We start from the raw sequence: 5,649 nt of genomic DNA, 5'->3' as shown, positions 1-5,649 counted from the left end.
AACCCTAACCCATACCCTAAACGTAACCCATACTCTAACCCTAACCCCACCCTAACCCCAAACCCTAAACCCTAACCCGTACCCTAAACCCTTATCTGTACCCTAACGCATAACCTCTAACCTGTAACCCCTAAACCCAACCCTAAACCGTACCCTCTCCTTCCCCTAACTCTAACCCCTACCCTCACCCATACCCTAACCGTAACCCATACCCTAACCTTAACCCATACCCTAATCCGTACCCTAACCCCCGGGGTTGGGTACACCTGAGCCCCACCACGGGACTCAGCCTGCCACCCCTCAGGAAACCATGCCCCTTGCGGCGCCACAGAGCATCCCATGCAGGAGAACTGGTAGGGCCCCCCTGAGCCCCCAGCGATCCTCGGCGGCCCCATACTCCCCAACCCTGAGGCCCACGCTCATCCTGCCCCACGCCTTCCCGTCAGCTTGCCACCGAGCTCATCGCAGAGCCGGCAGATCAGGCCTGCCGGGTTCCTGGGGCCTAGACCTGACCCTAGGTCGGCTGGGTAGGGCCCCTCCCCTGGGGCCCGGTGCCGCAGCGCCAGGGACTGGGGACACCTGAGCCCCACTGCAGGACAAAGCCTGCCAGCCTGCAGGAAACCGTGCCCCTTGGGAGGCTGTAGAGCATTCAGGGCGGGAGAACCAGGAGGGCCCCCAGAGCACGCGGTGAACTTCAGTGATCCCTAAACACAACCTTGAAGCCCATGCTCACCCCATCCTGCACCCTCACCTCAGCCCGCGGCGGAGCTCACCACATAGTGGGCAGATCTGGCCTGCGAGGTTCCTGGGCCCCAACCCTAACCCTAGTTCATCTGTGGAGGGGCCGCTCCCCAGGAGCCTGGAGCCGCAGCTGCGGGAATTCGGGACACCTGAGCCCCACAGCAGCACTCAGTCTGTCACCCCGCAGGAAACCGTGCGCCTTGGGAGGCCATAGAACATTCAGGGCGGGAGAACCAGGAGGGCACTCCTGAGCCACCAGCAACCTTCGGCGGCCTCCCACACCCCAACCCTGAGGCCCACGCTCACCCTCCCCACACCGTCACCTCAGCCCGTGTAGCTAGCCATACAGCCAGCAGATCGGGCCTGCGGGGCTCCTGGGGCCTAAACCTAGCCCTAGGTTGGCCGCGGGTGTGGGGGTCTCCCTAGGAGCCTTACACCGCAGGCCCGGTGAATTGGGATACCTATACCCCACCGGGGGCTCAGCTTGCCACCCGACAGGAAACATTGCCCCTTGGGGCTCTACGGAGCCTACAGGGCACAAGAACTTGGGGAGGCCCTCGGAGCCCGTCCCCACATTTGGCAGCCCCCTGTGCCCCAACCCTGAGGCCCATGCTCACCCACCCCCATGGCCTCCTCTCAGCCCTCCACAAAGCTCACCGCACAACCTGCAGATTGTCCCTGCCGGGCTCCTGGACCCTAACCCTTACCCTAGGTTGGGCAGAGAGGGGCCCCTCCCCAGGGTCCTGGCACCACACTCCGGGGGATTGGGGACGCCCAAGCCCCACCGTAGGACTCAGCCTGCAGCCCACAGTAAACTGTACCATTTTGGTGCACAGAGAGCATTCAGGGCAAGAGAATTGGGGCACCCCCTGAGAGCCCTTTCTGGTGAACCCTGACCTTTGTGGGCCCTTCCGGATGAAACCCCAAGGCTCACACTCACCCACGCTTGTGCCCTCATCTCTACGGGAGGGAAGACAGTAACTTCTTGGCATGGACCATACCAACGTTTTTCTAGACTGTGTCCTGAGGCAAAGGAAATGAAAGCAAAAATAAATTATTGGGAATACAGCAAAATAAAAAGTTTCCACATGGCAGAAGAACAATGAAAACATAAAAATAATAAGACAACTTACTCAAAGGGAGAAGATATTTGCAAAGATCATATGCAATAAAGGGATAGTGTCCAAAACATATACAACTGATACTACTCGACCCCCCAAAAAACAAATAATCCAGTTAAAAAATAGGCAGAAGACATGGACAGACATTTCTCCAAAGAAGAAATACAAATGGCCAACAGTCCCGTCAAAAGATGTTCACCATCACCCATCATCAGGAATATGTAAATCCAAAGGACAATGAGGTAATACCTCAAACCTGTCAGAATGGCTAACATCAAAAGCACAACAAAGAGCAGGTGTTGGGAGGATGTGGATAAAGGGGAATCCTCGTGAACTGTGGGTGGGAATGCAAACTGTGGTGGCCACCGTGAAAAACAGTATGAAGGTTCCTCAAAAAATTAAATATAGAACTACCCTACGATCCAACAATCACACTACTCCTATTTACCCAAAGAATAGGAAAACAGTAACTTAAAAGGATACGTGCACCCCTATGTTTCTTGCAACATTATTTACAATGTCACAATATGGAAGCAACCCAAGTGTCTGTAGAAAAATTGACAAATGAGATGATAGATGTGTGTATTCACACACACACACACACACACACACACACACACAATGGAGTATTACTCGGCTTGAAAAAGAATGAAACCTTGCCATTTGCAAACACATGGATGGAGCTAGAGAGTATTATCCTAACTAAAATCAGTCAGTCAGAGAAAGACAAATCCCATACGATGTCACTCTAATGGGGAATTTAAGAAACAAACAAAAATAAATAACTAAAAGTGAAAAAGGAGACACACCAAAATACAAACTCTTAACAATAGAGAACAAACGGATGGTTACCAGAGAGGAGGTGGATAGAGGGATGAGTGAAATAGATGAAGGGGATTAAGAAGACGCTTTTCTTGATGACCACTGAGTAATATATAGAATTACTGAATCACTCTATTGTACACCTTAAATGAATGTAACACTGTATGGTAGCTCTACTGGAATTAAAATAAATTTTTTAAAAAGATTTCTCTTTCAGGAACCTCTTTGAAAAAGCTTTTCCTGTGCAATGTGCATAAGCCCTACTTGGGAGGATTCACTCTACAATAATTATTCACTCCATGCCTCAAATTCATATTTCACTGAGCTCTTACCGTGGATCCCAGCCCACGGGAGCCATGGTCCTTTTCAGTCCAGGCTCACCACCTATGCATTCAAGATTGGAAGTAGAGACACATGTCACTTCACTGTCCAGAAAGCTATTATTGTTTCTGTTTCAGTGTGAGAGAGTCACAGACTTTGGGACAGGTTTCAGAGCAGGTTTATTATGGATCCTGGATCTCTACTTCAATGTTCATTGCCTGGATCCATTTGGCTAATAGATTCCCTGTGGATGGGCGTGCTTCCAAGCACATACATGGAAGATGCAAAGGTGGGTGGGCTTGGTGCGGGACAGGAAGAAGACCAAAAACAGACAAGGGTCCTACCCCTCCACTGATCCAGGAACTGCTACGGGAGAGGGTACGGGAGGTAGAATCCATGCGAAACTCCAAGGTCACCAGCTGAACACATGAGGCACAAGTCAAAGGATCTGGAGATGCAGGGGTTGAAGGCTGCTCTGAGCTAACTCTGGGAGGAAGGGAGGGAAGGAATGAGAAGGAGACACTGCCTGCCCCTGGCCCATGCCAGCTGACCACCGCTCCAACACGCATCAGTCTATGAGCTGACACAGCATGGGCTCAGGATGGGCTGTCTCGGGTCCCTCAATCCTCAGTGGGACAGCTGTCCCCAGGGCTCAGAGACATGCTGAGGGAGATGAGAGGGAAAGCTGCCCCACCCAGGTTATCCCCTCATTGAGCAGACAGCCCTTCAGAACTGCTTAAAAAAAAACCACTAACGGGGTTGAAAGACATGCCATAGATGAACTAAGGCATAGAGATATGTAAAATAACATTCATTTTTAAGTTCAGAGCTGTCGTCTCAGGAATTCGGAGAGTTTCCCTGAAGAAGATTCAGGGGCGGGCAGGCCATGCTGAAAAGGGAGACATGGCTCTCCTGACTGGGAAACTGCAACCCTCTTCCAGGGCAGGGCATCATCCTCGCATCACACGAGATCCATGGAAGTGTTCCATCAGGGCCAGATGTTTGTCTCGAGAAGGCTACCCTGGCATCGGACTGCACAGGGCACCAGGGACGAGGGCCAGATGGAGGACGGACAATACCCCGGAGGCCATGGGGCAAGAGCAGAGGCACAGGACCTTGAAGATGATGATGAAAAGCAGGAGGTGACAGCATGGAGCCAGCCTGAAAGTATCATCAGAGCAGTGCCCACAGCTACACTAACTGGGTGCCTTCTGTGCCATGTGTGGCTGACTTCAGTCGGTTCCAGACTAGTCCTGACCACAACTCTAGGAAGTGTGCACCACCTCCGGCCTCCTCTCCCCTTGCAGCTGCTAGGAATCACGTTCACAGACCCTGGTCAGCTTTCGTGGAAACCAAGCAGTGGCTCCCCCGCACGCTGCACCTCTGGTGGTGGTCCAGTGCGACCCTCGTGTCTCACCAGACACTGATGCCTACCTGTGTCCATACAAATCCACAGACAGGAGGGTGTCCCTGAATTCCACAGCACCTGATGAGACAGATCCACAGAAACCAACACCCGGTGGGTCATTCGGGACCTCACCTATGGTCATGGAGCTCACCATACCCCATTTCTGTCACTTCCCACAGAAAGCCTGTTTCTGATCCCCCACAATACCATACATCCTGGTTTCTGACCTGGGGTAATGCCATAAACCCACATGGCACCTTTCTTTTAGAGAAGGCTATGCCTACACCTCCTAGAAAATATTTCTAATGAAGTACAAGTCCATCAGGACTATGGTGTGAACAGTAGCACACAGCCTGCATGGTAGTAGTCAGTAATTCTAACAAGGGTTAACCCCAACCCCAATCTCACAAAACCATCCTCCATCCCCACTGAACTCATGGTCTGCCCTTAGAAAACTCTACAGGAAACAAACCTTTCATCTGAATGCTCTCTTCACCTTCTGCTTCAAATCTTGTCCAACCACAATGATATGAAACTAGAAATCAGTCTCAAGAAAAAAATGGGACAGTCAGAAATAGGTGGAGATTGGGGGGCCTGGGTGGCTCGGTCGTTAAGGATCTGCTTTCAGCTCAGGTCGTGATTCCAGGATCCTGGGATCTAGCCCCGAATCAGGCTCCTTGCTCAGTGGGAAGCCCGCTTCTCCCTCTCCCACACCCCTGCTTGCGTTCCTCTCTCGCTGTCTCACTCTCTGTCAGATACTCAAATAATCTTTAAAAAATATGTGGAGACTTAACAACATGCTACTGAACAACCAACAAAGAAGAAATCAAAAAAAATTTTAGAAGTACCTTGACACTGATGCAAAAGAAAACCTACAAAAACTTATGGGATGCAGCAAAAGTAGCTTTATGGGGGACATTCATAGAAATTCAAGTCTTCATCAATCCATGAGAATGCTCTCCAATAAACAGCCTGATTTATATGGTAAAGAAATAGACAAAAAACAACAAACAAAGCCCCAAATTAGTAGAAATAAGGAAATAAGAAAAAGGAATGCATAAAGAAATCCAATGGAGACTAAAAAGACAAAAAAATAAACAATGAAAATGAAAGCTGCCTTTTTGGAAAGATAAACAAAACGGACAAACTTAGCTAGACTCACCAAGAAAGACAGAGGACTCGAATACAATCAGGAAAATAAGATACTGGATTCCTGTCTCATATCAAAATCAAAAG

This window comes from Ursus americanus, unplaced genomic scaffold, assembly GCF_024610735.1.
Source record: "Ursus americanus isolate L20-20 unplaced genomic scaffold, mUrsAme1.1.p SCAF_51, whole genome shotgun sequence".
Lineage (NCBI taxonomy): Eukaryota > Metazoa > Chordata > Mammalia > Carnivora > Ursidae > Ursus > Ursus americanus.
This window is presented reverse-complemented; position numbering follows the sequence as displayed.